Source organism: Gadus chalcogrammus, chromosome 2, assembly GCF_026213295.1.
Source record: "Gadus chalcogrammus isolate NIFS_2021 chromosome 2, NIFS_Gcha_1.0, whole genome shotgun sequence".
Lineage (NCBI taxonomy): Eukaryota > Metazoa > Chordata > Actinopteri > Gadiformes > Gadidae > Gadus > Gadus chalcogrammus.
The window spans coordinates 12,278,500-12,304,486 of NC_079413.1; positions in this window are offsets into that span (position 1 = coordinate 12,278,500).

The window sequence follows — 25,987 nt, forward strand, 5'->3', positions numbered from 1 at the left end:
TCAATTTCTAACATTTCTTTCTCACTTATTTCCTTAAATAGTTCCCACTCTGCATTGTGAAAGTCCCAATTCATCACTCTTTCTAGATTGTACTCTTCAATTGTCAATTCTACTCCAATGATTATAGGATAGTGATCATTTCCAACAGTCGTTTCTTTCCTTACTTCCCATGAACATACTCCTGCCAGTGTATCTGTTACTAGTGTAAGATCTAACGCTGACTCCACTCCATTGCTTACATTTATTCTTGTCCCCTCCCCATTATTTAAACAAACTATTCCCTTGTTGTCCATTAATTCCTCTATCACCTTCCCATTATCATCATCTTTCCTTACGTGGAGGATGAGCTGCGGTATGCGCCGCTTTATATACACGGTGCCGTGGGAAATGTGGGCGGTGCCCACGTTGATTGGTGCATAGTTGAAATGTTCAGTGCGCGCGAGCACACGCACGGGACAAGCCCAAAAGGCGAAGCCTAGACGGCTATCGTTCAATCCTGTTCCCATGTGGCTATGTGGAGGTAATGCAGCTCGTGTGTTCGATCTTGCTCCCATGTGGCTATGTGGGGGTCATGCAGCTTGTGCGTTCAATCGTACTTCCTAGTGGCTATGTGGGGGTAATGCAGCTTGTGTGTTCGATGCTGCTTCCTAGTGGCTATGTGGGGGTCATCATGCAGCTTGTGCGTTCGATCCTGCTTCCTAGTGGCTATCTGGGGCAGCTTATGTGCACAAAATAGGTAAGAGAGAGAGAGAGAGAGAGAGAGAGAGAGAGAGAGGATGGAACATTCATTCACCGTGAAGTGTCTCCCGTGACTCCAGCGACTCTCGCCGTGCCCCGTGAACGAATGAATGAATGGCCCGGGATCCGTGGCCCAGGAACCGTGGGCACCTTGAGCGTGGGCAACGAACTACTTAAACAACTAAATTTTAGCTGACTATGATATAAACTGGTTGCACAAAGGCAGCAAGCAAAAATTAAAAACAATCTATTCAAAGCATAATTTTCCGCAAATTATCAGCGAAACCCTCATTGACTTGTTCATTACAAATAGAATTGAGAGAGTGACAAAGACATACTATCACAGGCCTGTCGGACTACAATATGGTTTTAATAGTTAGAAAACTAACCAAAAATTTTTTAAAATCCTGGTGCAATGGTGAACCAGAGTTTGCAGGTATTCCAAAGAACAAAACACAATTTGAAAACGACTTACGGAATATTTCTTGGGATGATGTTATACAATCTTACAATGTTAACACCTGTTGTGATACAATGATGAAAACATTTACTGAACTGATACAGAAATACACAATCAGTACACTCGTAAGGTTCTTATGCAACTGTTAACTCCTCCAGTAAATAGGACGGACCTTAGCTACGACTTGGCAACGGGAGGTATAGTCCACTCAGCTATGAGCTAGCGTTATGCATTGTACATATTTATGATTCGAAATTCTTCCCAGCTTTTATTCCACAGATACTAGGGTCTATAGCATATAACCGCGTTGTCTGATTACAGTTTAATTAATTTTTCACAATTACCGGCTCTCGTTTTGAAGAAAATCACTGCGCCATTCGTTTCAATGGGAATCGCCACGGTCTATACTTCAACATAAGGTGGACTTTGAAATTCGTCCCAGCCTTTATACCCAAGATACTATAGGGTTTATAGCATATAACCGCGTTTTCTGATTACAGTTTAATGCATTTTTCACAATTTACCAGCTATCGTTTTGAAGGCTGAACAGACAAGAGTACTAAAGTGTGACGTCACGTTTCGATAGCAACAGATTTTCGGTTCTACACAAACCAAATTAACAAGGGGAAATCCTATGCCACACGAACCTTTTATAGAAAATGAACAATCTTTTTGCGAATTGATTTGTGCGAATTGAAGGCTGGGACGAATACCAATGATGTAAGTAATATTGAGAATAGATTGTCTTCATATAAAAAAAAAAAAACTAAACTAAACTAACGTTTACAAAATGTTCCTTTTAATACCCCAGGGGAATACATGAACGCCTTGACATTTTTCGATTGGTAGTGATTTTCACCTCTTGAAATTGATTTATTTTATTGAAAGAAACAACACATGGAAGCAATGGAGAACGCCATCTCTCATTCGGTTGTTTAGAACTGAAAATCCGGTTGCCAGGACAACGTAACGTTTTCACTTTAGTACTCTATTTGAGTGGAACAACTTAGCAGGTGTCCATATATATAGGGTTAGCCTAATTGAACTAGTTTAAAAAGAGAAAACATTTTGACTAAAAGTTGACTAAAATGTAAGGACTTTTCGTCGACTAAAACTAGACAACTACAAAGAAAAAAACAATGACTAAAATTGGACTAATATAATAAGCATTTTAAGACTAAGACTAAGACCAAATCTAAAATAGCTGACAAAATTAACACTAATTCAGACACTTATTTTCAAAGGTTTAAGAAATAAGGTAACAAAGGAGTTGCGTATGGCAAAAACCTGTTACTTTATGCAACTAATTGCTGACTCAAAAGGGAAAAGCAATGATGAGAGATCTCGACTTCTTTTCATATTAAAGATTTAAATCAAAGCGAGATTGGTAAAGTTATAATGGAATTACGTCAATCTAAGGATTATTTTGGATAGGATACTTAAATTATTAAAAAACGATAGTTATGTTATTATAACTCTAGTTCTATGATTGTAGGCGTAGCCGTCTAGGCTTCGCCTTATGGGCTTGTCCCGTTATGGGCTTGCCCCTGAAAATTCAAACTATGCACCTATCAACGTGGGCACCGCCCACATTTCCCACGGTATCGTGTATATAGCACGGTGCATACCGTCGCTCATCCTCCACGCTTTTCTTTCAGCATTTGGAGGGTACAGCAGGTGGGAAACTAGACGGCTACGCCTACAATCATAGAACTAGAGTTATAATAACATAACTATCGTTCTATTTCATGTAGGCTACGCCGTCTAGGCTTCGCCTTATGGGCTAAGGTGAAGCTGCGAGCGGAGCCCGATCAATGTACTCCTGCTGGACCCCAGTCAAAAACGACCTAAGTCACCAGAACACATTAAGACTCAAAAAAGCCAAGGATGTGTAAAACACAACAGCTTAATAAAAAACTAATTCCTCCTAGATCAAGCAAGGCAATGATCAAGGGAAAAAAGTGAGTCTGTAAAGACTCCGGCTCCAATCCGTGCTTCATGGAACGCATGAAAAGGAAAGGAAAAACCAGAGCAACACGGTTTCCATTAGGTCCGCTACTACCGGGGGCGGAGCCATAGAATCCGACTCTCCAATAAGGGGACTCTCTCTGCCGTTTTTTGAAGAAACAACGGCGGGAGTACCACACTGGTAAACAAAACCACCAGACGATCGGCGAGCCAATAGAAAACCCTCCTAGCCTGTTTTTCATTTGAAAAAAGGTGGAAGAGTAAGACTGGTAATCAAGTCCAACTCGCCAGCCGGCGAGAGGAAATCCAACCACGCCGCTTTAAAGAACATGTTTATATTCTTAAGCCGTAAAAGGGGTCCCGGACTCCAGCACAGAGTTGCCGAGTGAGCCCCTGGACATGTCTAACATGTAAAAACGGACAAAGGGGCCGGGGGAAGACCATGACGCAGCCGCGCAGATGTCTTCCACCGAAACGCCCTTGAGTAGAGCCGTTGAAGCGGCCACGCTCCGTGTGGAGTGAGCTTTAACACCCAACGGTGGCGCCAAGCCCTGCCGAGAGTAGGCTAAGCGAACACCCTCACATACCCAGCGAGAAAACCGCTGCTTAGAGAGAGCGCGGCCCCTGCTAGCGTCGCTATAACACACAAACAACTGTTGTGTGGAGCGGAACGCGGCCGAGCGATTCACGTACATAGCCAACGCCCGAACCGGGCACAGGAGATGCAACTCCGCCTCCGCCTCACTAGAATGAGGCGGGGGGTGAAAAGCCTTAAGCACAATATCCCTCGACCGAAAATAACTATTAATGTTCTTCGGGAGGAACGCAGGATTAGGTCTGAGCAACGCGAAGGAGCTGTCCTCGTTTAGCAACAAGCAACTCGGGCTGACAGACAGAGCGGTTAGCTCACCGGCCCGCTTGGCAGAGACCAAGGCCAACAAGAGCGCCGTCTTAAATGACAGGGCATCCAAAGGGGCCTGAGAAAGAGGCTCGAAAGGATCCCTGGACAATCCGCGCAACACGGTGGGGAGATCCCAGCGTGGTGTAAGCACGCGTGAAACAGGCCTAACCCGTCTAGCCCCACGCAAGAATCTCTTGACCAGTGGATGGCTGAAGATCGGTCCACCATCACAGCCTGCATGGCCAGCCGAAACGGCTGCCGCATAGACCTTGATAGTGGAGAAGGCCAAACCTTTTTCCAATAAGTTTTGCAGAAACGAAAGCACGCTTCCCACCTTGCATTGAGAAGGGACAGCGTGGTTCTTCTCACACCAATTAGAGAAGGCGCACCACTTCGCCGCATAGAGGGAAGAAGTAGAAGGCGCACGAGCGCTCTGAATAGTGTTGATAACCGTCTCAGGCAAACCTTTGCCCTGCAGGATCAACCTCTCAGGAGCCAAACCAACAGCCGTCCCGAGACATCGGGCGGGTGGTGCACCGTCCCGTGGGCCTGTGAAAGCGCATCCGGCCTGAACGGTACTGGCCACGGCGCTGACCGTGAGAGCGCCGCCAGCTCTGGAAACCACAGAGCTGAACGGTTCTCCGGGGCCACTAATATCAGGGACAGACCCTCCTGTCTGATCCGTTCCAGAAGAGGAAGGATCAGCTGGAGCGGGGGAAACGCATACAAGAGAGCCCGCGGCCAAGGTGTGTGTGCCAACGCATCTACCCCCAACAGGGGAAGATCCCGAGGGCTGAGGGAGAACCACCACCTGCAGTGCGTGTTCTCCCTGGACGCGAAGAGGTCCACCTGCGCTGTCCCGAACCTCTGCCAGATCAGTCTGACAATGTCGGGATGTAACCGCCACTCGTCTCGGCGGGGACCGCCTCGAGACATGAGGTCCGCCCCAAAGTTCTGGGCGCCCGCGATATGCAGGGCTCTCAGACTGCGGAGATACTGATGAGCCCAAAGCCAGAGCTCGACCGCCTTTCGGTGGAGAGCAGGGGAGCGGACTCCCCCCTGTCTGTTGATGTACGCCGCCGCCGACACGCTGTCTGTCCTGTTCAGAACGTGGCGGCCGCGCACCAGGTGAAAGAAATGCAACAGCACTTTCCTCACAGCGTCGAGCACATTTATGTGTGCTGTAGGGGGCGTGCGCCACTCGTCTCCGACCGAGTGAGAGAGGCACGTTCCTCCCCAACCCGTCAACGAGGCGTCCGTGAAGACCACTACGTAGGACGCCACCCTGCCCAGTGGAACACCCTTGAGAAGGGCGGAGGGTCCTTTCCAATATTCCAGGTCTGGCGACACCGAACGGAGGACGAGGAGCACCCTGAGCTTGTGTCGCCTGGGGTCCAACCGTTGGCGAGCAAACCACCGCTGGAGTCTGCGCATAAAAAGCAGACCCAGGGGGACCACGGGGTGGGCAGCTGCCATCAGCCCCAACAGGCGCATGGTGGACAGTGCGGTCACGTTTCTGCGAACGTGAAAACGGGAGAGCGCCGACAGGATGGCGTCTCGCCGAGGAGGCGAAAGCATCGCAGTCATGGTGGATGAGTCTAGGCAAAGCCCCAAGTAGACTGTCTGCCGGCTGGGGAGCGGGGAGCTCTTCTCCCAGTTGATGGCAAAACCCAGGAAGGAGAGATGGTTTATCACCAACATGGTGTCCCTTCTCGCGGTCTCTTCTGAGTTGCTCAGAATAAGCAGATCGTCTAGGTAGAAGAGAATCCTCTTTCCCTGACGCCTGAGCGGTTCCAACGCCGTCTCCACACATTTCGAGAAGGTGCGCGGAGCCAGGGAATAGCCGAACGGCAGACACTGGTACTCGTACGCCATCCCCATAAAGGCAAAGCGGAGAAACTTCCTGTGCGCCTGCCGAACAGGGACGTGGAAGTAAGCATCCTTGAGATCCAGGGATGTGAACCAATCGCCCTCTCTCACACACCGGAACAATGCTCCGACCGTGAGCATTCTGAACTTCCTCGTGGCAACGAATCTGTTGAACACGCGAAGATCCAGAATAGGTCTCATTTCTCCTGACTTCTTGGAAACCAGGAAGTAGCGGGTATAAAAACCTAGGTGAGACTCGTGGGGGGGAACGACAGTGATGGCCCCCTTTACCAAGAGACGTGCCACCTCTGCTGCCAGAGCCGTGCTCGCAGCCGGGTCCCGTAGCGTGGTCTCCACCAACCCCATAAAGGGTGGGGGACGACGCTTGAACTGTATGGAATGGCCCCATCTCAACGTGGTGTCCAACCACGATGGCAGAACGCACCGCTCTTGCCAACACGCATAGCGGTTGGAGAGAGGGCGAGCCGACAGCTGAGGAAGACCGTCCAGGAATAACCCGTATTCCTCTGCCCCTACCGCCTCCACACTGCGTGTGAACCAAGGGGGGCTTCCCACGAAAGGGAGGAGGCTCAGCGAGCGTAGGAGACGTACCAGAACCAGCCGCTGTAAAAACAACGAGCTGTCTAGACGTTGCGCTCGTGACCGCTGAACAGGGAGCGAGCCGTCCGGCCGCCGCACCTATGCGCTGTCCGCAGGCTGTGCGCAGACCCGTCTCCTCACCTATAATGTGGGGAACCAGGGGACCGGTACAAGCGGCCGCATCCACGGGCTCGTGCAACGAGTCCCTGATCCGTCCACGAGGCTCTAAGGATCGCCGCTTCTTAGAAGTAGGTGAACCAGAGGCCATGTGAACACGCCGTCCGACCGCCACCCTACAGCCACCGGGCTGAGGGGGGGAAAGAGGCAACATGGAGGAACGCGCCACAAGCGTAGGACGCAGGTGGCCTAAGGAATATCGCTCTTTGGGTACCATGTACTGCCGTTCAGTCGAACGGTCTTTATTTTTTTCTTTATTGGGGAAGGAAAAAGTCGGAGCCAGCTTCCGGAATTTTCCGGTCCGTGGCGCTGCTCCACCCGTCCGCGGTGGCGGCGGCCGCGGCTGCTGCTGCTGCTGCTGCTGCTGCTGCTGCGGCACCGGGGCTGGAGTCGGAGGCGGTCCCCCGGAACGCTGGGCCCGGCCTGGGCCCCGCTTCCTCCCGGCCTGCTGGTGGGAGGAGCCCGTGAGAATCGCCCCGAACCGGGAACGATTCTCACGGACAGACTGCTGGTGCGCGAGAACCTCTGAGAACCGGGGACCAAATAGGCCATCCGGCGCTAGTGGACCCTGGACCAGGCTGGCCCGCTCCCGTTCCGGCACCGCGGTGTGGGAGAGCCATATGATTCGCTGAATCATAGTTGCCCACGCCATATGCCGGCCGGCCGAAACGGCTATCGGCTGGCATAGCTGGAGGATGGCGCTGGAAAAGCGGGAAACCGCCAGCCATCTTGCGGCTTCCTCCGGGCCGTAGGCCTCCCGGTCAGCCGACAAGGAGACCATGGCGGAGGAGAGCAGGGCGATGTTGTTGACCGCCGCCGCAGATTGAGAGGCACAAACGAACACCCTGTCCGTTAGGCCGACAATCTGTTTCTGGAGGCGGTCGGGGGGCAGTGGCTTTTCGTTAGGGCGCCATCCGGCGCCCGGACAGAGAAGCGCTGCCAGGGGAGGCTCCAGGCGAGGGATCCCCCTCGCCTGAGTATCGGCCCACCCTTCCACGTTGGTGAAATCCGTGTAGGACTTCACCGGGGCCTTCAGTGTAGAAGGGTCCCCACCGGCAGCACTAAAAAAGTGCTGCACAGGCGGGAACAACGGGCACTGGGTAACCCGTCGGGAAGACGATGGGGTGCGAAAGCACTCGCCCTGCATATCGTCCGATATGGGGGCGAGAGGCGGGGCCGGCATAGGAATTCCTTTGATGGCCGCCGCCTCACCCATGATCTCCCCGAAGAGATCGGCCATCCGGCGCGGTCTCTCTCGTTCCACGGCGGTGGCGGTTGAAACCCGGGAGTGGGAAACACCGGACGCCGAGTCGTCGAAGACGTCGTCCATTGAGACAGCGTCTTCGTCGGCGTTGGCGACGCCATCGTGGTAGTCCGGGCTGGCCCTGAACAGGTCAATGGCGTCAGCCAGGTCCACCGCAGGGGAGAAGTAGAGGTGTCTGGAGAGGATCCCTTCTTCAGACAGCTCCCGGCATGAGACACAGGAGACGGAGGGCGTCATAGCAGCAGCGGCGTGGTCGGCGCCGAGGCACCGAAAACACGCCACGTGTCCGTCACCCGGTGCCAGGGAGGCGGGACAGGAGGCGCAAAGGAGTCCTGAGAAGGACCTAGCCCCAGGAGCGCTCTCAGGTGGCCCTGAAAAGGGCCGTTTGTCCAAGGCCTCTCCCGGGCCGCTGCCACCGGCTTGGGAGATCCGTTGTTTTTCCGTTGAAGACATCTTCTTTAGGTAGTTCTCTAATCTGCTGACAAGCACAAGTGCTGAAAGAAAAGGGAGGATGAGCGATGGTATGCACCGTGCTATATACACGATACCGTGGGAAATGTGGGCGGTGCCCACGCTGATAGGTGCATAGTTTGAATTTTCAGCGCGCGCAAGCGCGCGCACAGGACAAGCCCATAAGGCGAAGCCTAGACGGCGTAGCCTACATGAAATAGAACAGTTCTGTTGTTCAAGTGCCAGTGACTCATGTTGTCAACTGCTCCATCAGAAGTAATCAATTTCCCGAGCCCTAGAAAAAGGCAATTATAACTCCCATTCACAAGTCTGGTTCACTGGACCTGGGGCCGGATTCACTAAAGTGTTCTTAAGATAAAACTTAAGAAGATTCTTAAGAAAAAAAATAAGAAGTTCCTAAGAATCTTCTTAAACGCTATTCACCATTTTTTTCTTAAGAATTGTCCATTGTCTTACGAACTTCTTAGTTTTCTCACTTAAGAAGTTCTTAGATTGTTAACGTAGTAGAGGAATGCATGTAATGTTCGTCCTTGTGCGCTCTTGTTGTTGCTGGAGCAGCGGTGGGGGCTGGCCCCGTTGCTAGCTTACCTGTACTTTGTTGATGTTTATGGTTTGGGTTTCACAGAGAATAAACCGTTAATTAATAAACCGAAAAAATGGAGGACAACAGTGCCAAGCGCAGCAAGAACTTTTCGAAACAGGAGTTGGAGGTGTTGGTGGAGGAGGTGGTTTCAAGGCAAAGAATATTAATGGGGAAGTTGGATAACGTAGTCACTGCAGATAATAAGAAGAGGGCGTGGGCGAAAGTTGCCCAATCGGTGTCCGCAGTAGGGGAGACGGAGCGCGATGCTATTGCAATCAAAAAAAAATGGGCGGACGTAAAATCCCTCGTAAAGAAAAAAGCTTCTGAGAGGACGAGGGAGACGAGGAAGACAGGAGGAGGGACGTCCTCTGTTAAACTCGACCCTTTGTAGGAGAAGATTTTGGGTATGATAGGGGAATCGCTGGTAGGAGGAGTTCAAGGAGGGGTGGACACTGGAGACCACAGCTGTATGCAGCTGCTACAGCTGACACAAACGGGTAAGCTCACAAGCTACTGTCACTAACTGTTAGCTATTGATCATTACGTTGATCCTGTTGATGAAGCTTTTTTTTTTCACTACCTAACTAATGGCCCAATTTTCCTGATTCTGTTGCTTTTCTGTAGATGCTATGGTGGACCTTGATTTTCTTCCCACCCAAGCAGGAGTTGCACCCACTGAAGTACCCACTGAAGACATTGCCCCCCCCCACATTGAACTTGAAGTTCAACAAAATGTAAGTTTATAACTGTATCAGACAATGACTACCACACCATACATTTTTATATTGTTAAGGAAAGCTGCCTCTTTTGTGAAGAGTCTGAGGAGGTATGTCCCCTGGGCCATCCAGCTATTCAATGTCAAACAAAAGAGGAGGGGAGAAATTGACTTTTCAGCATGAGTGTCTTTCTGCGCCTACCATCCAGTGTTGGGCATAATGTGTTACAAAAGTAGTGTAATTACAGTTATGTATTGCTGTTTGCTGTAACACAGTAAAACAGTAGCCTAGGCTGTTACTGGAATTTGATTTCCTAGATGAGATGAATGCAGAGATGGAAATCTCAGTCCTAACATTTACCCCTTGGTTTTTACAATTGAATTGAACCTTCTGCTGTTCTTTTTGTTCTTACAGAATTCTGAAGAAGATCTTAGTCTCTCACAACTAATTTCAGAATCCATCCTCCAGCCCACACCAGTGATGACACCCAGCATGGAGGACATGATCTGTATTCAAAGAGACCTTTTGGAGGAAGTGCGAGGACTTAGAAGGGTTCAAGAGCAACTTCTACTGGTGGAGAGAGAGAAACTGCTCTTGGCCAAAGCCAAATTTGAGCTAAAAAAAAAAGGAATATTAGGAATATTAGTAATAATATATTAGAGTATTATAGAGTATATTAGAGTATTGTATATATATTAGAGTATTAGAGTATTGTATTATATTATATTAGAGTATATTAGAGTATTAGAGTATTGTATTATATTATAGTAGTATATAATATATTAGAGTAATATATTATAGATTAGAGTATTATAGAGTATTGTATTATATTATATTAGAGTAATATATTATATATTAGTATTAGTAATGAGTATTAGTAATATTAATAATAAAATAAATTGCTCATAGATTTTCAGGTGTCGTTTATTATTTATTTATTTACATAAATCTCCTCCTTACAAGCTCTTGTCTCACTTGAATGCCGGTATTACATGGGGCGGGGACGGGGCCATCTCCCTCTGGTTCATGGTGGTCTGGAACATCCGGAAGAGGCAGCCGGTACATCATGCAGATGTTGTGCAGGATGAAGGCACAGGTGATAATTTTACACCCCTTTTCAGGGGTGTATTGGAGTACTCCACCAGAGCGGTCAATGCATCGAAATCTGGATTTGAAAACCCCAATGCACCTCTCCACAACACTTCTGGTTTTGCGTTGCGCACGGCTGTAGCGCTGTTCAGGCTCTGTTGCTGGGTGGAGGATTGGAGTCATCAGCCATGGTCGTAGAGCGTAGCCGCTATCACCTTTTATTGGTAAGGAAAGTAGTTAGGTCAATTATTGAAGTATTATACAGTGAATGATTTTGTGTAGTCTAAATTAAAATTCATCACTAGTTATTCACCTAACAACCATCCATCTGGCATTTCTCCTTCATTAAATTTTATGCCTGTTCCCGAATTCATCAATATGAAGGAGTCGTGGGTATTGCCTGGCCACCTTGCCACAAGGTCAGTAACCCTTAGTGTTGCATCACAGATCACCTGAGTGTTAATGGAGTGGAAGTTCTTTCTATTGACAAAGCCATCCTCCTCATCACTTGGTGCCTATGAAATGAATATAAGTTAGTTAGCACATTAATCCCCACGTAACACACACACATATATATATATGTATATATATACATATATACATATATATACGCACATATATATATGTCCAACCCTGACCCTGCTTATCAGCATGCAAGTGTGAAGAGGTGTACCTACACATTTTTAGATTCAAAAAGGATTCCAGACAATTAAGAATCTATGATGATTTTGCTAAGGTGAATACTGCTAAGCAAATTGTGAAGTTCAGAAAGACCCATGAAATACTTCTTTGCAAACCTAATGATATTTTGTGCAAATGCTTTTGCTACGTACACGATGAGTCAATTATTCTTATCAAGATAAGCAACCACAATTGAGCTTACAAAGTAGTATGGATTTAATGCTACCATGCTCTCCGTTTTTTAGAGCCACACAATTTGCTGCATACATTTCCGTGGTGTATAAAGTGTGGTGGATGAAACATCTCTTGAATTCTTTGACACTGGCCTCTATATCATTTCCAAAGAGAATGGACTCCCCCACTGTAATTACTCTTGTTGTGTAATTCCCGACAATCCGAGCACCACTACCTACTTTGTATGATTTTAACACTGTATTGTCTTTGTTAACAAGTTTGTTGAAAAGATCACAGACATCATCACTGGCATTGTTGAATAATTCAGTGTGGTGCATTAGTGTTTTTGTGTTAAAAAATATCTTAGAAATGTGTTCAGGGACTGCCTGTGTACCATTGAACATTTCAAGAAGAGTGCCAATTGTGTCTTCATAAACAAATGAAGAGTTGGCCCACAGCGGACCCCACATGTCAACTGCATTGCCAAGATGGGTTAAGCAGTGAACATTATAAGATACATAACATTTGCCATAAAGCTCTTGTACCGTGTATGATCCTGGAGGAGTGTGTAGATGGAGAAGACAAGTAATAGCCAGTCATTATAATAAACCGGGGGTAAAACTGTTTTCAAAAGAATGGGGGAATAAAAGAAAAGAAATGCCCTCCATTCAGATGCCTTCCAATAGTGTCTCTCGGAAAATGACCTTGGACATCTTTAGGCCCCGTTTACACGAAGGGAAAACGCAGATATTTTCACACGGTTTGGCCTCTCATTTACACGAAAACGCTGTTTTTGTCACAGAAAACGATAATTTCTAAAAACGCCGGTTACGTGTTGTCGTGTCAACGGGTAGAAACTGGGTTTTAGGTTCTGAAACGTCACATTATGCGCCAGGAAATACTTAACGTATGAGCGCTATTTTTGGTTAAACTGTAAACATAGGGGGCTCATATGAGCGCCCTATGTTTACAGTTTGTTTGTTACAGGAAGACGCTCGTGTTATTCGTTGTTGATTCGGAGGATTCTGATTGGCTTGCATGGCTTTATCCTTCTCCCTACACTGCCGCCCATAGGTTTGGCATAGTTATAATGTCCCAACGGCGTATTTATCCGTTTTGATGTAAACAACAACTTTTTTGAAAACGATGTTGTCGGAGGGGGGGGAAATATTTGTTTCTATAAATAACCTGCTACGTATAAACGTGGCCTTAGACTTCATGTGGTTGGTGTATGGTGAGGAGAGAACTGTCAATCTGTTGGATTATTTTCGGTTGTAAATAGAATGGCAAAGCAGAGTTTTTTGAATCACACCAAATACTGACAAATTGTTTTGTTACACGAAGGCAAACACTGCATATATTCTGGGACAAAATGTTTGATAGCTGAATATTTCCACATTAATTGATAAAATAACAGATTGATGATTTTGATCATTTTAATTCCAAAGGGGGATGCCATCGGTGCCATGCCGTAATTCCGACGCCTCATTGTTCCGACGTCTCAATGGTCCGAAATATTTCCCATTAGATCGACATGCCACTATGCCGACGGTTCAATGTTCCGAAAACGGAACCCATTGGTCCGAAGGTCCGTTTGTCCGACTTTTCAAAAAGGAGGCGCATTCGGCCGACGGTTCAATATGCCGAATAGGCAAAGGCGCAATTCCATACGTGTGATTATGAAACCAAAAATAAAAGACGATAGGCTAAGTTCCAGCAGTGATCTTCACCAAGCCAGACTGTTGCTGTGGGCTTGAACGGACACAATAGGTCGGTGTTGAGAATTAGACCTACGCTCTATGTCCATGGGGCTGAAACACCCTGTCGAAATTAAGTGAAGCGTTGTCACTTTGCTCTCCAATATTCCTTGGAACGTGATATAGGCCTATTGGCCTATGTTGTATTTTGGAGAGAGAGTGAGAGAGAGCGAGGTATAAAACTCCTTATATGTAGGCCTATTCGGCATATTGAACCGTCGGCCTAATGCGCCTCCTTTTTGAAAAGTCGGACAAACGGACCTTCGGACCAATGGGTTCCGTTTTCGGAACATTGAACCGTCGGCATAGTGGCATGTCGATCTAATGGGAAATATTTCGGACCATTGAGACGTAGGAACAATGAGGTATCGGAATTACGGGCAGGCCCCATGCCATCCCCCTCAACTCGAGTGCTGATTACGATAGGCCTATATTGTATTATATACAAATATGTTATATTTCTAATTTTAGGAAAAGGTTGGACACACAATTAACATTACTTATAAAGTAGGCTACTCAATCATCAATGCAGAATTCTGTCATAAAGTCTTATATGCCACTCCGTTCTCCCTATTTCAACCAGGTGTGTTTGCGTTTTGTGTGTGTACACACTTGCTCAACATGGTCTGGTGGATCATCACAGGGGAATTCAGCTTCATCTGAAGAGTCAATCTGGAAAAGCCAAATTTACCGGTGCCATGCCGTAATTCCGATGCCTCATTGTTCTGACGTCTCAATGGTCCAAAATATTTCCCATTAGATCGACATGCCACTATGCCGACGGTTCAATGTTACGAAAACGGAACCCATTGTTCCGAAGGGCCGTTTGTCCGATAAGTCAAACAAGAGGCTAGGGCTGTCACTTTTTGTTCGAAGTTCGAATATTCGTTCGAAGGTGGGGTGAAAAGTTTGAATTCGAAGTGTAATTCTCCATTCGAACTGTGTGTGCTGCCAAGAGCTTCAGACCATTTTAAGTAGTCTGCTTTCGATCCAGCAGAGGGCGCACTAAAATTTTATATCAGTTTGACCTGTTGCCGACCCTTCTTGGCCTGGCTATCTGTATCGAATGTTGAATCAACATTCGATACAGATAGGCCAAGAGGGCTTTGAAACAAAACGTAACTGAAGAGAACGCGAACCGAGATACAGCTATTCAAAAATTGCTATTAAAAATGGAGAATTGCGAGGAGTACAATGCTGAGTGGACCATAACGACACCATCACATTTAAAAAGCAGCGTATGGAAGCATTTTGGCTTTTACACCGTGGGTGGAAAAGTCACAAACAAAGACAAGGCCGTTTGTCGTCTTTGTAAAAGAGAGCTGTCGTACATATCGACAACATCAAATTTGCGCACTCATCTGCTAGCTTACCACCGAAATGTAGCAGCAGAGGAACAACTGCCGAGCGGAGCAGCACAGAGTGTACAGTCGCGCGAGTTATTGTTAATGTGTAAAAGACAGCCGCACTTGTGTGTCGGAGCTTCCTCTTGTCGTGTTTACAAATGTGTTATCAAAGATGTGTTTTTATCCTGTGCTGTTATGAATTCAGTAGGTATACGTGATTTCCACAAGAAATAAAAAGAGCAACATAAAAAATCAAGACTGTTGTCGTGTTCTAAGGGGGGGGGGGGGGGGGGGTCGAATGTATTCAAATTAATTATGGACATTCGAAATTCGTTCGAATTTCATTTTTGGAAAAAGTGACAGCCCTACAAGAGGCACATTAGGCCGACGGTTCAATATGCTGAATAGGCCTACAGATAAAGAGTTGTGTATCTCTCTCTATCTCTCTCTCTTTCTCTCTGAGAGCAAAGTGACAAAAGAGAGAGAGAGAGTGCGAGCGAGGTATAAAACGCTTCATATGTAGGCCTAATCGGCATATTGAACCCTCGGCCTACTGCGCCTCCTTTTTGAAAAAAATAGCCTAATAGGCTAGAGCAAGGTTATATATATTATAGCACCTATTATTATTATCTATCTAGCCAATTATTTATTGGAGTGTAGGCCAATTTAGCCTAGGCTATTGTTTTATTCAGTTAATTCTGCCGTATGCAATTTTGTAATAGCCTCGATGGGCATAGGCCAACTGTTATTTAAGCTACTGTTTGACAATTGTGTAGGCCTTTAATTTTTAATAAACACACTTCGACTTTGAAAATCCTCTCATTTTTATTATCACTAGGGTTTTGGTGCAACAATTTAATTCTAAACAGCAGTTGTGGTCCCAAAAATGTTTCTTTTTGTAATTCAGCACGCACAGCCGATGAATTAACGGCTGGAGGCGCGTGCAGCCAGACCCTTCCCAGATCGCAAAACACTGCGGTTGCCTACTAGCAACTTGCTCGAAAATATAAAATATTTATTTAAAATATTTATTTACTGTGCGGAATCTCAATCAGTGACTGCACCATGCAGACAGGAGTACGCCCACAGTCTCCAGGTGCACCTTCTCAAGTATTGCAAAAATACCTCTGCCAAAATACACCAAAACATGAATTTTCGTTTACAAATATTTATTTAAAAACGAAAATATCTGTTTTAGTGGGTGTAGCCTCTGTTAAATTAAATGGTTTTATGTCCGACTTAAACAATTTCGTTGCAAAGAGGAGGCGCGCATCATCAACTGCCATTCCTAATTAAAACAACGCAGACACATTTTGCCTATTGGGAATTTACAGGTTCACAATTCTGCTCTTTGATATTTTGTTTATCATAATTTTTATATCAACTTAACTTCATAAAAAAAATGCATTATTTGTGTGCTCCTGATAGCAACCTTTGAAATAGGACGGGTGGGCTGACTGGGCCGCTGTCTTAAAGGAATGCGCAGATCCTTTGAGCTCTGCAACTGCTGCAGCCGCGGGCCGAAAAAAAGAGAAGAAATCGATAGATTTTTCGATTTATGCCTCCTACACGTCGACTCACAGAAAACAAGTCGTTTAACATCCCTATTACAAACAGTAACGTTCTTATGTTGGGAGAAAGGAGCAGAAATGTAGTATAGAGACAACTTGGAGCTGTGTATGCGCTCACGTATGAGTGAGAGACGTGAGTGGATGAGAGACAGAACCCCCCCCCCCCCCCCCCCCCCCCCCAATTCTACCTCACAGGTACAGAAGGACTCCGACTAGGATGGGCCGCTGAGAGAAAATAAAGCTAGTGCATACCAGAACAACAACAGATCAAGGAGGACGCCATAGCAAAATGGATTGTACTCACAGGATTAGCAGTCCCATTGATTGTAAGATGAGGACTTTGTTTTAATGATTTAAATTTTAAACATGATAGGAGGCTGACTGCTTATTTTAGTTTTCTGAAGAACAATCTATTTGACAAAGATTATAAATCATCATTGGTGTTTTTGCAGATTTTTTGCAATTTTTAATTTTTGCTGCAATGGCAAGGCAATATCCTTTTTTTATATGAAACTTGGTTATATTTGTATTTGATTTAAAGATAAATAAAGACGATTCATGTCACAACAGTTAAGTCTGTGTCTGTATATTGCATGATGACCTTAATACCATTCCATAATACCAGGTCAATAGAGTATATATGCATGCACAATGTAGCGATGGTCAATCGGTGAGTTCAAGCACACCGATCTGAGTGCCGTTACACGACAAGATCCAGCCAGCCTTTGCTTTGAAGATGGAATTATCATTTGTGCTTTTCAAGGCCGCTAGAAGGGTGACTTTGAAAGAGGAGTACATGTCTTTTGAGAAAGATAGAACGCCGGTCATTATTGGGAAAATAAGCCCCTGAAGGGGCTATTTTCGATGATGATCGGCGTTTTATACATTATCCCGCTTATTACACGGCTACTTGCCAAAGCGAAAAAATTACTTCATACAGTGTGTCTAGCAGAAATCAACACAAATCACCCTCGACATCACACACTCTACACAGCCAGTATTCCCTCTTACCCTCAGGCCGCAGATACAGAGCCCCTACAGTAAGGACAAACAGAGCCCTGTCAAGTTTTGTCCCGGCATCCATAAGACTCTTGAATGGTTTAACCCCTCCTTTAACTGTATCCTCTTGTTTTAATACCTGGAATCTTTTTAAATTATTTATTTATTCATCCTCCACTATGGAGGTAATAATACTATTTATTTATTAGGCTTACTTGACTTGAGTTGGTTGTGAGCTGGAGGGCTCAGGCCAAGATGTCTCGCATCTCCACCGCCAGTGTTGTAGCAACGTTACAGACACGTGCTACCGGCCCACTCCAACATTGAGTTCCTGTTCTGTCCAGTGTACCCAGGTGTTGGTGGAGTGTCAGGGAAAGTGTGAAGGAACGCATCAAGTGCTGACTTGAAAGTAGCCAGAGATGTGTGCACTTTGATGCTAGGAGGGACCACGTTATACAGTGCTGAGGCTCTCGAGGCGAATGAGTGGAACCTCAAGGTGTTAATGCTGCTGTATTTCGAGGATCCTAGTGGTCGTATGCAGGAAGTGCCGTGCCGTGAGGTCTCTCGAAAGTCGAGGTTCACAGCATTCGGGATGATGTTGTTGTAGATCTTCCAAACTAGGATGATGGTGTATCTCTCACGCCGCCGTTGGAGGGAGTACATGGATAGGCGATGGAGTCGATCCCAGTAGTTTGACGATCCAAGTCCCTGAATCTTCGCAGTAAAGGATCTTTGGACTGCTTCAAGTTGGGTAATATCGCACTGCAGGTGAGGAGACCACAGTGGACAGCAGTATTCCAGGTGGGACCGCACATAGGATTTGTAGAGTAGCATCATGGTGGCTACATCCCTGGAGGTGAAAGTGCGTAGCACCCAGCTAGCCATGTTCTTTGCCTTGGAGGATTTCATAGCTATGTGTGTTCTCCAGTTGAGGTTGACATCAACATAGACGCCCAGGTCTTTCACATGGTCGAAACCATGGAGGACTTGTCCAGATGGTAAGGTGTAGGGCTGCTTCCAGTCAGGCAGTTTGCCGTGCTGCAGAAGCTGGAACTTTTCCTCGTTAAGTTCCATGTTGTTGGCCTCTGCCCAGTTGACCACAGAGAGGAGATCTTCTTCGAGGAGGATGCGATCAACATGCGAGGATATGTCTTTGTGGAGCTTAGAATCATCTGCAAACACTTTGATTTTGCTGTGTTTGACAACAGAGAAGATGTCATCGATATATATAGATGAGGAAAAGAAGGGGGATGACGTCTATGATTGAGGACCTGACTCCATCTACGATGACGTGCTGCTTCCGGCCCGCCAAGAAACTAGCAATCCAGTCGTAGAGCTTGCCTTTGATGCCGAAAGAGCGCAGCTTCTTTAAAATAATTTTGTGATCTACCTTATCAAAGGCTTTACTGAAGTCAAGGTAATCACATCCGCATTTCTGTCGAGGTTGAGGTCGCACATGATGTCCTCGATGTGATGAAGGAGCTGGGTGAGGCAGTTTTTTCCGGACTGAAACCCGTGCTGGTTAGGGTTGAACATGTTGTTCCGTTCAAAGAAGCTAACCATCTCTTTGCGAATCATGCGTTCGCAGAGTTTGATGAGATGCGAGGTCAGGGAGACCGGTCTGTAGTTGGCCGCCACGGCCTTACTGCCCTTCTTGAAGATGGGGATGATACTTTGGGAGCGGAACATATCGGCGATGTTTGAAGTATCAAAGGACAGCTGCCAGAGTTTCGCTATGGATGGAGCTAGAGCGTCTTTACATTCTCTCAAGACGAGAGCAGGGAACTGGTCTGGGCCAGGAGTGGAGAACTTCCCTGTTTCCTTAATGGCTGTAAGGACGTCGTCAATTGTGAAGAGTATGCTGGAGAGTTCTTCTGCAGGTGCTTCTCCGAGTTGCACGCTTTCAGCGTCGACATTATCCGGATTGCTGAAAGCCTTCTGGTACTGTTTCTGGAGGATGTTGCCCATAACAGTGGGGTCAGACTGCAGGTTGTTTAACTCGTCGGCAAGAGGACCGACCGGCGACTTGAATTTAGCAGATTTTTTGACAAAGGAGTAGAAAGCCTTGGGGTTGATTTTCATCTTTCCAATGGCGGCAATTTCCTGCCGGAGTCTCTCGTGCTTGATGTCTTTCTTCATGAGGAGCTCGATAGTAGCATGCTCCTTGTTAAGGTTATCGAGTTTAGTGCTGCTTCTTGGGGTTCGACCGCTGTGCTTGATGGCGTTGATTCTAGCATTCAGGCGGTGTTTCTTCCGCAGCAGTTCTCTTCTGGGCTTAGGGATGGAGGACTTTGAGGATGCTTGGATGTTGCTGCTGTGTGAAGGTGCATGTTTACAGCAGATGGCTGCTATGGTGTCTTCAAACAGTTTCCATGCTGTGTCCTGGGCCCTGTACCACGAAGCTCGCTTAGAGGGTTAGCGAGGTATGTTGAGCTCCAAGCCTGGGTTAGTTGTACCACGAAAGTCGATCTCTTTTAGCGTCGCTGTATCACCATGGTGACTTATGCTCGCAACCAAACCTGGTCGGGAGCAGTTTTTCGGCTTAGTCTAGCCGGAGATTGGCTACTTAAATCGGCGTGCGCAGCTTCCTAGCCCCTCCTCTGACAATGGCGTCACCATTTCTGGGTGTTCCCGTGGACCTCTGCGCACTTCTCGTACAGGCGTCTCTCCGGAGACAGAGGGTTTTACGGGACAGAACCGATCCCCTGGCATTGTCTGACGATATTTAGATTTCAGACTTTATTGTCATTGTGCAAACAACGAAATTGGGGTTCTTCATGAGAGATACAGATTCTCATAAGAGGGTGTTCGTTATTTGATCGTCCTTTTGGACCTTATGTAGACAATGGTTACTGTTGCGCATTGTGTCTCCGTGACAGAGTGCTAGAGTGGAGGTAGCGCGTCAGTCTTGAATATCTGCGCGGGGGGTTCGACTCCCAAGTGACGCGAATTTATGTGAAGCTTAAAAAGTCCCAATTATCTTGCATATGGAATGCTTATTCACTAAAGCTTATGGAATTATATTTTTGTGCTTATTTCGAACTTGAACCCATATTTTAAAGGCCGTGTTGGCACCACATTTATGGGGGTAAAATGCATGATGATAGACCGGCGAATTTGAACCCCGGTCGCTGGAGTTCGGGTCTTATACTAGTCCACTACGCTACAGCCGCTACCTCTCGGCGGTTGAAAACATGCAATACATTTCTTACATAGGGTGTATTTAAAGTGAATTCCCTAAATGATAGAATAAGGCAGGATGGACGTTGCTTATGCATTTTTAAATCATCATCATTCTATTTGGATTAATGGCGAACAATTCTGCATTTGGCATAGTTATTTTACAGACAATATGCAGAATATTTCACTTATACGCATATAGACTGCTTGATCTATCGTAAGGTGAGAAAAATGACGCAAAAAACGCCCCTTTCACGTGAACGCGCACTGAACCTAAAGCGGAAAACCTGGTTCAACTAATTGAATCTAAAGTGAGCTTCGTGGTACCATTTAACTCTGATTGCGAGTTGCGGCTCTGTCGAGCCAGGTTTTCCCAAGAAAGCCTGGGTATGTTCAGCGAGCTTCGTGGTATAGGGCACTGATCTTTGCTAGGGTCGGTGATGGCGTCCCAATTCACCTCGTGGAGTTCGGTGTTGATGGCATCCCAGTCTGCTGAGACGAAATTGATGTCAGCAAAGGGACAGGATGGGCTGAACACAGGTCTTTCAGTCGTCTGCGAAGGAAGGAGGAGTTCAGGGTGAAGGAGGGTACAACTCACTACATTGTGGTCAGATAGCTCTGTCTTAGCTACTGCAATACTGTGGATCGAGTCTGAGTTGTTGGAGAACACCAGATCCAGAATATTGTTGTTGCGGGTAGGCTCAAGAATTACTTGCTGGAGAAGGGACTCCTCCGCGAAGTTCAGGAGTGCGAGTGCAGCCTGGCGGTCTGCTAAGGAGATGTTGCTTCCGGTCTCTATCAAAGAGGTCGACCAGTTGATGAAGGGGAGATTGAAGTCTCCTGCGATGTGGAGTTCAGGAGTGTGTTCGATGCTGCTAATGAATTGTTGAAGGGCAACGAGACATTCATCGAACTTGTCGAAGGGGGCTGAAGGCGGTCTATAGATTCCCGAGATTACCATGTTGACTTCTTTGCTGTAGATGCAAGCAAGTTCGCAGTAGGTGTTGGAGAAAATCTTGGATTCTTCTGCTGTGATGGAGTTGTGGAGGTAGATGGCGGTTCCGCCACACGCACGGCTAACACGGTTCGCCCTGTAGAAGGTGTAGCCAGGAATGTGTACCTCTGCATCCAGGTGGTATGACTTGAGGTGGGTCTCCGTTAGGATGAAGAACGGCGTGTGTATTGGGTGGACTCAATACACTCTTGGAGGGCTTTGATCTTCCAGCGCTGGTTTGCAGTGCCGGGGTTCATCCCTTGGATGTTGAGGAGAAAGGAGTTGGAGATCGGTCGGTTCCTTCTCACTGAGGGCTGTGCTGGAGGAAGTGAGCCTGAGGGGCTTGCTGGAACTGAGCCTGAGGGACTCGCTGGAACTGGGGCAGCTGAGATGGGTAAAACATCGGAGGAGGTGGTTGCTGTTGAACCTGCTGAACGGGGACTAGGCGAGAGGATGTTAGGAGGTTCTGGAGAGAAGAGTGGACTATTGCGGCTATCTCTTTGCTCAAGTCCGCTTTCATTGAGGAAAGATGCTTCAAAAAATCTGCGTTGGAGTTGGGGATGCGTGATTCGTTGAAGCTAACCGCCCGTGTGCGGTTCGACCCGGCAGAGATGGGTGGAGTTGAAGAGCTACTCTCCGTCCTGGTTCTGCCTTGGCGGGGACCTCGATTGTCCTTATCCTGGGGTCTTGGCCTTTCGTTTCTTGCGTTGGGAGGTTGACGGTTTAATTGAGATGGGGCTGAGGGTTGGCGGCCTCTTGGCGCCCTCTTCTTGAGATCTTTCTCAGTAGTGATGGTGCCTCTGATGTGCACTTTTCTACACGGTTTGTTCAGACAAGCACCGTAAAGACAGCGTTCTGGCAGAGCAGTGGGTGAAAGAATCTGCATTTGTCGTCCGCTTTGTGACAGCCTCGCTCGCCACCTCTCTACCGTTGTACTGGAATCTGGAGCACCATGGAGGGTGGTAGGAGGTGCAGTTCTTTCCAGATATACCATGAGAGCAGTTCCCTTCGAGGAGTAAGGGGCATACGGCTTGGGAGCGGTCGTAGCAGGGCTTCTTCTTCTTGGAGTCTGTTTTCCCTGTGCGATCATTTCCATTTACCGTGGGGTTCCTAACAGCTTCGGTGTTAGGATGTTCGGTGATGACAGGCTGGTGGTGGGCCTGTTCAGCCGCGATGGTGGCGGCTATCAGAACTGGAGGTGGTGCTACATGCTCGGGAGCAATCTGAGATCCTAGACAGCAGGGACAGAGGTAGACTACCCCGGCTTCAAGGTCTAGTACTGAGTCTGAGTAGCACCCTAGGTGACTCGGGTTGTGGCAGAAATGGCAGGTGACTGCGCTCCCGGTGTTGGTGGAGGAGAAGGGGATGTAGTCGGAACTGCATTTCAAGCATTTCGACTCCCGACATCTGCGGATGAATCTGACGATATCAGCGGCGATAAGTTCCTTGTTCTTTGCCTTCGAAGCAGATATCTCCTTTGCGGATTGAGGGTAATCTTCATGTAGACTGCAGAGGAGTTCAGCAGCAGCATTGAGAGTGGGCAGCTTGATAGTGGCTGACTTGCCAAGGAGTTCGACATTTCTATCAGGGGTTACATCAGGGTCATAGGCGTCGAGAAGTTCCTTGATTTCCGTGGAGATGGTCTTCAGTTTGCCGATGAGCAAAGTGTCACTGTCAAAGTCCAACATGGTAGCCGTAGCTCTGGAAGTGAACGGTGAGTCACAGTGAACGGCTTAGGCAAGGATTTTTATTTTTTGCAGGGCTGATGGTGTATGTTTGCGAGTGTGTGCGTGTTTTTTCTTTTGTTTATTGTATGTACTGTTGGGTATGGACACACCCTGCTGCTCCTCCACATCTGAAGTTCCTTACGGGAAAAATAAAGTAACTTGAATTTGAATTGATTTGAATTTTTACATTTTATTTGTTACCGTTCGCAGTGTTGATCAGCAGAGAAATACTTCGCCAAAGACGATAACATTGATTGGCAACCGAATACACTAGGGTTGAAAAGTTACCGGACTTGCGGAATGATATGAAAGACGTGACTCAGAGGCCAAAAATCCACTTTCCTTGACAGCGTTTATTTATTTATTTTTTGCAGGGTGGTAGGGAAAGACATTTGTCAGCATGACAAAAAACATATCAATGAGGCTAGGCTAATGACAGAATCGTCTCTCATGCAATACAATTAATTTATCGCCATAAACTGAATCCTGAAATGATTACAGTTAAAAAACGGCCTATCCAAAACTTCTAAACATCATCACTTTTGCATTATAACAAGTCATGATTTATTGCAGGACTGTTGTACTGCATTATATTCGTTTTTACTAGGCTAACCTAATAAACTGGCAAAACATTGTAGGCCTAATGCTGTATGTATGTATGTCTCTGAGTAATGCATGGCTCTCAAGATTTGAACTGAGTTCAGAGTGAGATTTTGTCGGCAGGGGGGTAAATTAACATGTGACTGCATACAAATGTGTCCACAGACATGGTGACTAATGTATGATAGTAAGCATTATTGGCCCTTAACACTAATATTCAGAAACAACACAGCCTCAAAAGGCTATTGGCTTAATTGGCTTACTTTTCAAAAACACACTAGCTATACACAACCTGAATACGCTTTTTTAAAACTTGTTTTTATTAGTCTCAATCTTTTTAACTATGCACATTGCAAACAAAAAAAAACACCTTCATTCGAATAGATGTAAATAAAAAATACAGCAATAAAGTAATTAAAACCAGAAAAGTCTATTAACATTTACATCTTTTAACAGTTGCAGTGCAGAGAGGAGTAATGCGTTTCACCAAAACAGAAAATGCTGTTGCATGCCACATTTAGGCTGTTCTAATGTCAAAGAGTATGTGTACGAACTGTGTGTGTGTGTGTGGAAGGATGTGTTTCTCTGAGTGTGTGGATGTGAATGTCAGTGTGTGTGTGTATGGAGGGGACTGCCTCTATGTTTTTGTGGGATTGAGGTTTGCTTCTACGTGCATGTGATGTGTGTGTATGTATGTAGAGGGATTTGTTACTGTCTGTGTGTGTGTGCGTTGCTGCCGCCGGATTATGAGTACATTTTGTCCGTTTACTCACCAGCATTATCACGACACTTCGAGTTGTAAGGACAAAATTGGTGTCCTCACAAGTCGCACAGTGTAGAAGCACTCACCAACACCTCACTAACAACCTCCCGCGTTTTCTCGGTATGACCCGATAATCCGGTTAAACCTGATTTCTTGTGTATATCTGCGTGTATAAACCTCCTTCGGCACCTTCGCAGTACTGCAGTGTCACACACATTTTTCGCGCATTTTCATTGGCTGAATGCATCTGCTCACTGATTGGCTGCATACGATGTCAATCAAGAATTTCCGGTCGGGGATTGGCCGGCTGTCGACGTGTGGGCAGGTTCTGATAGCAATTAGGTGTCGCAGTGACCGTGACTGAATCTTTCCCATTTCAACCGTCACGCGATAATGGATGGAGGTCTAAATGCCAAATTGGTAAGTGAAACTTTTATCAAAGTATTAACAACCATTAGCTGTGTGATTCTCATGAAGCCAAAGTGAACATGTCCTATTCATATTTAACAAAAACAACCTTTTATTATTATTAATTATGGACTGTTTTATAGGGCCCGACCGATATTGATTTTTGAGTGCCGATGCCGATTATTTTCAGAGAAAAATTACGATTTAATCGGCCGATAAAAAAAGAAGCATATATTACGTAGTTTTTGATACCTTAAATATACTTTAAACACTTTTGACGAATATGTGAATTGAATGCAGAACCTTTGAGTGTTTTAGAATACATTTACAGTCAAAAATGAGTGTAATGTAAAATGTAAAAAATAACTAACTCCCAATGTGCTGCGCTCGTGAGCAGTGACTAACACGTGCGTGCTGAGCAGTATGGTCTCACCGTTAGAGTCTACAGTATAACAAATTAACATGGCCTGGGACCTAAAGAAAAACAGGCACAACATGCTCAAACAACGCGTCTTGTGTACATTGGTGAGGTGAGCGCGCAGCTGCCTGAGCGAGCGTGCTTTCATGTTGTACGGTAAAATCTCCTCTTTTTTACTCCAGCTAAAGTTGTTAGTTAGCAAGGCGAGTAGGAGCGCAATCTGCAGGATACTAAGCGCAATAACATTAAAAAAATAAATAAAATAAAATAAATAAAAATCGGTTGTAATCGGCGTCTTTTTGGCCGATGCCGATTATTTTCAAAAAGGCTATAATCGGCCGATTAAATCGGCAGGCCGATTAATCGGTCGGGCCCTACTGTTTTATAAAGAGAGTGAATGGTAATTTAGGGACAAATGATTTTTTGTGGAATTTTGTAATATAAGCATTATTTTCATTAAAATTAAACAAAATATCCAAGTAAATTCTCATTATCGAAATGGGTCCGGGTCCATTTTTCTAATGTTCTTTTTA